Genomic DNA, 11355 nt, shown 5'->3' with positions numbered 1-11355 from the left:
GCGCGACCTTCGCGCCGGAACTACGAGTCCCGTCGTGCCGCGCGCAGCGGCGTGCTATGGGCCGCGCCAGCCCGCTCTGGCAGTCGCGAGCACGTTGCTAGTGGGCGCGGCTGGTAGGGCTGTGGGTGGTGGGAGGCGAGCGTCCACTTCAGACTTGCGGGTTCCAGCACCCTGGCCCACGCTCGGTTAGGTTAGTCTACTGATTGACACCGCCGTGGCATCTGAGAAACTGTTGTCCGGCCTGTGCGTTGAAGCGGCGGCGGTTTCAACGTCCTAAGAGGTATCCTGGGCCTAAGACCTCTAAGGGGCAGCGGGAGGGGTGGAGAGGGCACCTTCAACCCCGTGCACGTTGGGGAGCAGACCCCGGTGCGAACCCGACAGCTGCCCGGCTCGCACCGCTCCTTGGGCTGTGGCAAGGTTCCGCCTGCAGGGCGGGGGTCCACACTCTCCCGTCCCCTTACCCGCCCCCCGCGAAGCTGCCGAAAGAGGTCACCCCCGCCTTTCTCTGTTGGACCAGTGTCCTAGCAGATCCTGCCTTTGGGACTTTTCAGCTTTCTGCGGTGTAACCCTTCACACTCCACTCTTTTCCTCGGAAGCCTGCTGAGGAGGGGCCTGTGCACCTCCGCTCTCGGAGTTGTTTTAAGAACGAGCAACATCTTACTTCTTAGGGACTAGCAGGTCATTCCCTATCGCCGTATTTGGGACGCAGTGCCGTACCTCCTTCCAGAGAGGCCTTTCTCAGCTCTCAGATTCAAGAGAAAGCAGCTTCCCATACCTACTGTTGAGAAACGCCTCAGGGTGTAGAATTCTGTGTTGGTTGGACTTTGTTATGGAGTGGTTGGGGGAAACAACATTTTCTTTGTCCATACCCACAGATTTCCACTGGAGAGTCGAAGGTATCGACTGTACTGAAACTGGAAAGCTCCATAGTTCAGGGCTTTCAACCTGAGATTAAGGTCCAAACCGCACATGTGGACTAAGATAATTAATATGTGTGTGCATATTGACGTTATTGTGCCTCAGCACCTCCTCACCTTAAGAGTGTAAAAAACGTGTTCAGATTTACGATCCATCTTGAGTTATTCTTTACAAAAACGATCCCTTTAAAAGCAGCTTTGAAGATATGTTTTACTAGCCTGCCCACTTGTAAGTAGGCATAGTTATATTAATGAATAGACTTCGCTTTGGGGAAGGCAGCATTTGCAGCATATACTTTGCAATTGAGCCACTTCTAACATGTGGACATTAACCTTTCTGAGGTTGTTGACCTTTTATAAACTTTGGATCAAGAATGAGGCCTATTTTTAACAAATGAGGATGAGCCATCAATTTCAGATGACTTGTATTTTTATTATAATGCAGTGAGTCTAGGTTGAGAACTTAAGTTCATGAATATTGACAACTGCAAATGTATAGGACCTAGAAATTGAACGCACTATTTATACATCCACGCGTTAGAACTAGGCAATTATGTAGTCCCTATTTGCTGGTTCTGATGCTAAAGTTTCTTGAGTTATTGCTGTTTTAATTTTAGGGAAAATGAGTCTAACTTTGACTTTTTAAGAAATTTTCTCATTACATTATATGCCTCTTAACTGTGTGTTTATACAAACTACTATAACTTGATATGCATGAGATGTAGAGCTCATATTTTGTAGTTTTCATAAAACAAACTGGAAGTCATGTAAATTTAGCTGAGAATAGAAGAACTCTTAAAGATGGTAATAATAGAGGGAGTAAACAGACCAGATAAAAATTGATGTTATCATTGATGTCATTTTCCCCATATTGCATGTGTAATATCTGGTTTTCTGGAAACAGAATTAAAATTATAATTAGTATTTTAGTACTGTCTGTATGCCAGATTAAATGCTTTACACATTTGAACTCATTTAATTATATAATCCAGTGGCATAGTTAGGATTATTTTTGTTGTATAGATGAACATTAAATAACTAGGCTAAGGGCATACAGCTGGGAATTAGTGGTACTGAGATTTGGACTCAGGCAATCTAGCTTCAGAGACCAGATTCTATGTTAATAATGAAATAGTGTCTGCTAGGAGGCCAAACTCGGACTTGCAACTTGGCTGACACATAGTAGACTTTCAGAAAATGTTTTGATATTTTTTAATGCTTGGGCTGTTGTGTTCAGAGGGAAAATAGCTGGACAAGAATGCTATCTTACTAGAATGGGAGATCCACCAAGACAGGATCATCATTTTGTTCAGGGGTTTAACCTAGGTGCCTCGAACAGTGCCCGGCACATAGTGGGTGCTTATTGAATGAATGAATTGCTAAGAAAGGATTTTTAAAAATTCATCTTTTTAAAAAGGTCAGACAGGAATTATTTCAACACACTTATAAGATTTCTTTATGCACCGTTTTGATTATTTGAGCCATCATTCACCCACTTACCCTGCCTGGTTTGGATTTCTCCTGGTTTGGATTATACTTTATTAGTGAGTGAAAATAAAGTAGTAATTTAAGGTTTTTTGGTCAGAGTAAAGGCAAGCAACAGATTTAGTAGATACCATCCCTCTTTTTAAGTCATTAGTTCTCAAAGCGAGAGTAGTTGGGCTTGTAATATTAAAGCATGATTTCTGTTATAGAGTTGAAGATTGCATTTTTGAAACATAAACACTTTAAAAAATGTGGATGCAATGTTATAGCTTACTAAGAATGATGTTCTTAAAGGTGGGAAAGAGGTGGTTTATAGAAGATTTATTTCTCCAAAAACTCTTGGAGGAAGCACTGTCTCTCCAGTCCACTGATAAAAGTACCCTCCTAAAATTTTACTGCCTCTTGGAGCACACAAGATATTCTTGTTTAAAAGTCTTTTCTATAGTTTAAAGTAAAATTTGGTTGAGAAATCTCTAAGTTTATTATGTGTGATGACTACTTTTATATGTTAACCTAACTTAATCAAACACTAATGTAGGTGTAACTGTGATGGTATTTTGAAGATGTGGTTAGCATCTACAATCAATTGACCTTGAAGGAGCTTAACCTCAATAATATGTGTAGACCCCATCCAATCCATCCAATCAATGGAAGGCCTAAATTTCAAACTCAAGTGTCTCAAGAATAAATAATTCTTCCTCAAGACTACAGCATTGATTTCTGCCCGAGTTTTCAGCCTGCATATCTGCCTCGTACATTTCATTTTCTAGCTCTGCAAATGCGTGAGCCAATTCCTTAAATCTGTATCTATTTAGATAAATGATCTAATAATAGATTTCTAATAGCTAGAAATATCTGTTTTTCTAAAGAGAGAGAGAGGTAGACATAGATATAGGTATATATTTTCTTCTATTGGTTCTGTATCTCTGGAGAACCTTGTCTGATTCAGATATTGGTACTGAGAGTAGTTCTAGAGGAACAAGATCTTGATGACTTTTCTGATTTGGTTATAATGTTCCTGGAATTGGTTCTTGAATCTGATTAGATTTAAAGGCACTAATAACTATTTCCAGTGGTGAAGAGAGGGCACTAATAGTCCAGGTTGTGATATGACAATAGAGAGACACAAAATGTCACCATTGGATACTCCTACTCAAGTACTTATAAAAGGGTTCTGGATGATCATGTATTTGATGACTTAAAACATTTTTGTCAGATTAACAATTATATTGGGACTGACTGCTTTCTCCTAACTCTGCTGGAGAAGGTGGGGAAAGAAAAGGATGCACTTAGGTTTGCAGTTTCCCAGCTCAAGCTCTGTATAATTGACTTGAAAGTTTCTGTGTCCACTATAAAGAAACTCTTTTCTCCTATGGCTGTGGAGCTGAGATTGCTCAAAAGCAAACCCCGAGTCTCATCTTACAAAGTAGCTGAATTATAATGTAAAATGAAGTCCCGATTTAACAGTATTTGCTGTTAAAATGAGGGCATTGGTTGAGAAGGAATAAGATCCTCAAATTTGGAATGGGGTAATGAACCCCTAAATTTTTATCAGTCTTGTTTGCCAGTAGAAGCAGTCCTTCTGCTCCTATTTGAGGAAGTTAACCCTGCTTTGCCTGAGGAACCTTTAATGGCCTTTCCTGAGATAATTGCCTTGTAAGACCCTGCTGGGTCTCCTCAGGAACAACCCCTACTACTCTTCCCTGCTGAGTCTCCTCAGGAACAACCCCTACTACTCTTATTTGCTTCTAGACCTATAACGTTTCAGGCCCTCCAGGCTCAGCTGCAAAGGATGACTCATGAGGTGTGCTGCATTCTTTAAAAACTGCATGATTTTCTTTTTCAATTTACACAGAAATCTAGGGAATATGTGTGGGAATGGATATTAAAGGTGTGGAATAATAGTGAAAGGAACATAAAGTTAGATCAGGCCAAATTTATTGATATAGAAGCACTCCGCAGAGATTCTGGATTCCCTGTTATAGCCTGAAGGGTTAGAAAAGGCTCTAACAATTTGGTGGTTTGGCTAAAGCATGGACCAAAAGGTGACCTATACTAAATGAAGTTAAAATGCCAGACCTGCCTTATATGGTGGAGGAAAGGATCCAAAGGCTTAGGGTGAGTGGTTTGGTAGGAGTGGGTCTATCATGTAAGACCTGCTCACACACCCTTGGGGACGGAGTTCAGAGGAGATACCTTTTAACATGACTGAGAAGTAAATTTGTGAGAGGAGCCCCAGCATCCGTGAAGAGCTCTATGATTGCTCTTCTCTATGGGTCAGAAATTACAGTGGGAACTGCTGCCGCTGAATTGGGGATCCTTAGATGCAGTGAGGATAACTGGAAATTGGACATATATTATAGAGGGGCCTATTATCTTTTCTTTCTTTATTTTTTGAACATTATGAATTATATTTTTTTCAATAACAGTTGAAAGTATTATTTTATATTAGTTTCAGGTCTACAGCTTAGTGGTTAGACATTTATATAATTTACAAAGTAAATTATTCTAGTGCCCATCTAGCACTATACATAATTGTTTCAATATTATTGACTATATTCCCTATGCTGTAGTTTACATCCCCATGACTATTTTGTAACTACCAATTTGTATTTTTTAATCCCTTAACCTTTTCACCCAGCCCCCTACTCCCCCACATCTGGCAGCCATCAGTTTGTTCTATCTATGAGTCTGTTTCTGTTTTGTCTGTTCCTTTATTTTGTTCTTTAGATTCTACGTATAAGTGAGATGATATGGTATTTATCTTTGATTTATTTCGCTTAGCATAATACCCTCTAGGTCCATCCATGTTGCCACAAATGGTAAGATTTCATTCTTTTTTTATGGCCAAGTAATATCCAGTTGTTATTTTTTCATCTTTATTGACATATAGACAATTAGTTGCTTATACAATTCAATGAGTTTTTTTCAATTATAGTTAGCATACAATAATATACCCGTTTCAGCTGTATAGCATAGTGATCAGAGATCCACATAACTCGCAAAGTGATCACCTCTCTTCTCCCTTACATATTTATTACAACATTATCAACTATTTTCCTTATGCTACACTCTACATCTCCCTGTCTATTCTGTAACTATCCATTTGTACCTCTTTATCCCTTTGTCTTATTTTGTCCCCCAACCCCCTCCCAATCTAGTATCCTTCTAAATATTCTCTGTAACTATAAGTTTATTTCCACTTTTGATGTTGTTGATTTTGTTCTTTAGATTCCACATGTGTGTGAAATCATGCGATATTTGTCTTCCTCTATCCGACCCATTTCATTTAGCGCAATACTCTCTAGGTCCATCAAGGCAATATCTTTTTCCATCCCCTTCCTTTTCGTCTATGTGTGTCTTTTAATCTGAAATGAGTCTCTTGTAGGCAGCATATGTAGGGATCTTGTTTTCTTATCCATTCAGCCACTCTATTTTTTGGTTGGAGCACTTAATTCTTTTCCATTTGAGGTACTTGTCGATAGGAATGTAGTTATTACCATTCTTGATTCTTTTTTTTGATATATGTTTTTTCTTCTTAGAGAATTCCCTCCAACATTGCCTATAATACTGGCTTGATGATGATAAATTCCTTTAGTTTATTTTTGTCTGGGAAGCTCTTTATCTGTCCTTTGACTCTAAATGATAGCTTTGCTGGATAAAGTATTCTTGGTTGTAGATCCTGGGTTTTCATCACATCAAATATTTTGTGCCATGTCCTTCTGCCCTGCATAGTTTTTTTTTTTTTTTTTTTTTTTTTGAGAAATCAGAGGTAAGTAACTGCTTTTCTCTTGCTGCTTTTAAGATTTTTCTTTGTCTTTAACTTTTGGAATTTTAATTATGATATGTCTTGGTGTGGGACTCTTTGGGTTCCTGGTTTTGGGTACTCTCTGAGCTTTCTGGGGTTGTATGTCTATTTCCTTCACCAGGTTGGAGAAGTTTTTCATTATTATTTCTTCAAATAGCTCTTCAACATCTTGTTTTCCTTCAGGTACCCCTATGACACGGATATTTTTACCTTTAATAATGTTTCATAGTCTCCTTAAATTATTATTATAGTCTTGGCTTCTTTTTTCTTGTCATTCTGAATGTCTTTGGCTTTCCCATCCTCTATACAAGTCATTAGATCCTCTTCTTTATTCACTCTATTCTATTTAATATACTTCTCATCTCAGATAATGTGTTCTGCATTTCTGACTGGTTCCTTTTTTAACTTCCATTTCCATTTTTATGTTTTTTTTATCTCTTTGTTGAAGTTCTCACTGAATTCATCTATATTTCCCATAAGTTCATTTGAGCATCTTTATAACCAGTGTTTTGAACTCTGAATCTGTGAGATTGCTTGACTCCATTATTCCTGGATCTTTGTTCTGTTTTCTCATATGGTTTCTGCTTCTTTGTCTTCCCATTTTGGCTGCCTTTCTGTGTCTGTTTCTATGTACTAAGCAAACCTCCTAAGTCTAACAGTCTTATTAGTGTGGCTTTGAGTGGTAGGTGTCCAGTGGCACAGACCTGAGAGGGGTTCAGCTGCAGGCCATTTAGCCTCAGCCTGTGCCCCTCCAGGGTCACCTGTTAAGATTCAGCAAGCAATCCACAGATGCTGTGCTTATAGTTGCCTCAAAAGGCCACACCAGAAACTAAGGCCAGCTGCCTCCAGTGTGAATTTAGGCACTGCTCAGCAAGGGGCACCTGACTAAGCAAGGACACACCTGGATGTGGCTTTGTTAGGGCCGGGAGTTGAAGTTTGCGGAGTTTCAGGGAATCCTCTGGGCAGAGTGACCTCTATTATCCAATTTGATGATGTCTCCGCTATGGCAGCACTGCATCTACACACTGAGTGCGGAGTCGGCTCAACAGAGGAACAATTGGTACCGGCAGCACTTCTGTACAGAGCCAGTCTCGCCTCGGCCCTCACTCCGACAACTCATGTGCCCCTGTAAGTCCCTGGTATCCTCTGTGCAGCTGAACCAGTGCTGACGCTCAGAGGGAGCAGGTCCATCACCACAAATGTTCACTCGCGGACGCGGCCCCTTTAAGAGGCATCTGCAGCTGCCACTGCCTCTTCCCAGTCCCACTCAGCCGCTCTAGACCAGGCAGCCCCGTGTCCTCACCCCGTCCTATCTTCTGCTGTTGCAGGGTGATTTCTTATATATCTCCCTAGTTGTATGGCTTGTTCACCTAGATCCCAGGGGATTTTTCCTTGCTGCTGCTCCTTGTTTCTGTCACAACTTAGATTTGGTCGCCAGAGGGATGAACAGAGCCTTTACCATCCATGCCGTTTTTTTTTCTCGCTCTCTATCCAGTTGTCTATTGAACATTTAGGTCGCTTCCATATCTTGGCTATTGTAAATAATGCTGCAGTGAACATAGGGGCGCATATATCTCTTCAAATTAGTGTTTTGGATTTCTTCAGATAAATACTCAAAAGTGGAATTGCTGGGTCATAAGATGGTTCTATTTTGAATTTTTGAGGAACCTCCAAAATTTTCTCCGTTGTGGCTGTGCCAATTTGTAATCTCATTGACAGTGCACAAGAGTTTCCTTTTCTTCACATCCTCTCCAACACTTGTTCGATTTGATGATAGCCATTTTGAAAGGTGTGAGGTGATATCTCTTGTGGTTTTAATGTGTATTTGATGATTAGTGATATTGAGCATCTTCATATATTTATTGGCCATCTGTATGTCCTCTTTGGAGAAATGTCTATGCAGGTCCTGTACCCATTTTTTAATCAATTGTTAGTTTTCTTTCGGTGTTGAGTTATATGAATTCCTTATATTTTTTTGGGATATTAACCGTTCATCAGATGTATCATAGGCAAATATCTTCTCTCATTCCATAGGTTGTCTTGTTGTTTTGTTGATGGTTTCCTGTGCTGTGCAAAAACTTTTTAGTTTGTTGTAGTCCCATTTGTTTATTTTTTTCTTTTGTTTCCCTTGTACAAGGAAATAGATATATCAGAAAAAAAATATATTACTAAGAGCAGTGTCAAAGTTTATTGCCTTTATTTTCTTCTAGGAGTTTTATAGTTTCAGGTCTTACATTTAAGGCTTTAATCTGTTTTGAGTGGTTTTGTGTATGGTGTGAGAAGGTGGTCCAGTTTCATTTTTTTGCATACATGTGTCCAGTTATTTTGCGACTATTTTCTCCCAGTGTATGGCTTGTCTTTTCCTTTTGTTAATACTGTCTTTCAGAGAGCAGAAGTTTTTAATTTTAATGACATCCAACTTACCAATTTTTTCTTTCATGAATTGTGATTTTGGTAGTGTACATGAATGGTCATTGCCAAACTCAAGGTCACGTAGATTTTCTTCCATGTTTTCTTCTAGAAATTGTATATTTTCGCATTTTACATTTAGGCCTATGACCCATTTTGAGTAAAGTTTTGTGAAAGGTATAATAAGATCTGTGTCTGGGTTCTTTCTTTTGCATGTGAACATCTAATTGTTCTAACACCATTTGTTGGAAAGACTATCTTTTCTTCATTGAATTGCCTTTGCTTCTTTGTCAAGGAGCAGTTACTATATATTTGTACATCTATTTCTGGATTCTATTCTGTTTCCATTGATCTAAGTGTCTTTTTCTTTCTCCAAACTACACTGTTTTGATTATTGTAGCTTTATAGTAAGTCTAAGTTGGGTAGTGTTAGCCCTCTTCAGTATTCTGTTGGCTATTCTTGGTATTTTTCACATAAATTTTAGGATCATGTTGTTGATATTCTAGCAAAGTAGCTTGCTAGAATTTTGATTGGGATTATAACATGTAATTTATAGATCATATTGGCAAAAATTGACGTCTTAATACTAGTGAGTCTTCCTATCCATGAAGTACCATGGAATACCTCTCCATTTATTTAGATCTTTGATATTTTTTATCAGAGCTTTATAGTTTTCATTATATAGATCTTATACATATTTTTTAGATTCATACGTAAGTTTTTGTTTTGGGTTTGATGTTTTGTTTTGTTGTTGTTTTGGTGCTGTTTATAAGTGGTATTGGCTTTTTTTAAAACTTCAAATTCCTATATTTTATTGCTGGTAATTGACTTTTATACATTTACTTCATGTTCTCTAACCTTGCTATAGTTGCTTGTTAGTTCAAGAGTCCTTTTGTAGATTCTTTGGAATATTTTACTTAGTCATGCCATCTGCAAATAAAGACAGTTTCATTTCTTCCTTTCAATCTATATGCCCTCCTTTTTGTTGTTTTTGTTTGTTTGTTTTGTTGTTTTTTTAGTGTCACACTGGCTAGAACTTGCAGTATGTTGTTGAATACAAGTGGTGAGAGGATATCCTTGCCTTGTGCCCATTCTAAGTGTACAATTTCTAACCATTTAGTGTCAGATTAGCAATAGTTCTGTTGTAGATGTTCTTCATCAGGTTGAAGATGTTTGTCTGTACTCTTAGTTTGCTGAGAGTTTTTAAAATCATGAATGAGTGTTGGATTTTGTTAAATGCTTTTTCTGCATTAATTCCTATGATATGATTTTTCTTTAGCTTGTAATGATTGGTTACCTTGATTTCAAATGTTGAACCACTTTTGCATATCTGAATTAAATCCCAGTTGGTTGGGGTATATAATTCTTTTTAAACATTGTTGGATTGGATTTACTAATATTTCGTTGAAAATTTTTACATCTGTGTTCCTGAGAGAAATTGATTTGCAGTTTTTCTTTCTTGGACATCTCTATCTGGTTTTAGTATTAGTGTAATGCTGGCCTCGTAGAATGAGTTAGGATGTCTTTCTTCTGCTTCCATTTTCTGGAAGAGATTGTGGAGAATTGGTAGTATTTTTCCCTTTGGTAGAATTCACTAGTAAAACATCTGGGCCTGGTACTTCATTTTTCTTTTACTTGAAAGATTATTAATCACTGATTCAAGTTCTTTGACATAAGGCTACTCTGGTCATCTGTTTCTCCTTGTATGAGTTTTGGTTGTGTGTGTATGTCTGTACATTAATGAATTTGTTTCCATTTATCGTTGGTGAGGAAAATCCTCATGAATTAGTACAGTGTGATCTTTCCTCAGAAGTGTGCTGAGGGAAGGGATTCCTAGAAGTGCCCCCAGAAATATCTTATAGCAACAGTGTTTTGACTAACACTGCTGGTCCTGGGGAAAAGGTGGTGTCCCCACTGGCTCCTCCCCTACCACAGCCAATGGGGTGAGTGGCCATCAGTCCTTCGGTGGGAATAAGTCAGGAAAGAATGAAAAAGAGTGTGAGGAAACAGACTGGTGATTACCACACACACCATGGGGCCAGGAGCCTCAATGAGGGGTCAGACTACAGTGTGTTAAACAACCAAGAGTAGCAACTACGTAAAGCGGCGGTAGGCCCTTGGCTGATGATCAGGCATCAGAACTGCAACTGGGGCTGGCCTCCCAGAGACTCTCCCTGGGAGACTGAACACTAGGGAACCCACCCACTCACCATGGCTATCAGAGGCCCCTGTCCTGGTGAGGTTTCCCATAGAGCAAGGAAAGATCAGGGAAGCACCTAGAACTTCAAGGGACAGAGTAAGGGTTTTGTCCATCAGGCCTATTCAGGTCTGAGGACACAGAAACTAACCCAAACTGAATCAGAGACTTTATAAATACAGCTCTTAAATGAGGAAAAACAGATTCAGGGCTGCCTGCTCTGGAAAGGAAGACAGAGACTCAGAGCCAGGACCAGGACAAGAAGAAGCCAGTGCAGCCAAGCCTTGCTTGCTGACCTGCCAAGAGGGTCAGAATCCTTGAGGCAAGACATCCAGACCAGAGGCAGACCGTGGGCAGATCTCGTGGTGGAAGGACCTTCAGGACAGAACTCTTGACAACTAAAAATCCCACCTGGCCATCATAAAGAAGGAAGAAGGGCCAAGGACCTGCCCACCAGGCAAGGGCTGGGCCAGATCAGGGGCAGGTGTGCTTGGCTGCTGGCACTCCCTGGACCCAGGACCCTGCTTACTCCTTGTATC

The 11355-nt window shown here is 39.6% G+C and overlaps 1 protein-coding gene across 1 annotated transcript in view; it reads left to right on the top strand.

Moving 5' to 3' along the window:
* Positions 1 to 74: 74 nt before the first annotated feature.
* Positions 75 to 11355, top strand: part of FAM210A (family with sequence similarity 210 member A) — a 33870-nt gene continuing 22589 nt past the window's right edge. Inside the window, exon 1 of the mRNA XM_039846575.1 lies at positions 75 to 280. The gene's annotated coding sequence lies outside the window, so the exon portion shown is untranslated. The remainder of the gene's footprint in view (positions 281 to 11355) is intronic.

The sequence above is a fragment of the Pteropus medius genome, unplaced genomic scaffold (genome assembly GCF_902729225.1).
Source record: "Pteropus medius unplaced genomic scaffold, Ma_sr-lr_union100, whole genome shotgun sequence".
In the NCBI taxonomy this organism is placed as follows: Eukaryota; Metazoa; Chordata; class Mammalia; order Chiroptera; family Pteropodidae; genus Pteropus; species Pteropus medius.
This window is presented reverse-complemented; position numbering and strand designations above follow the sequence as displayed.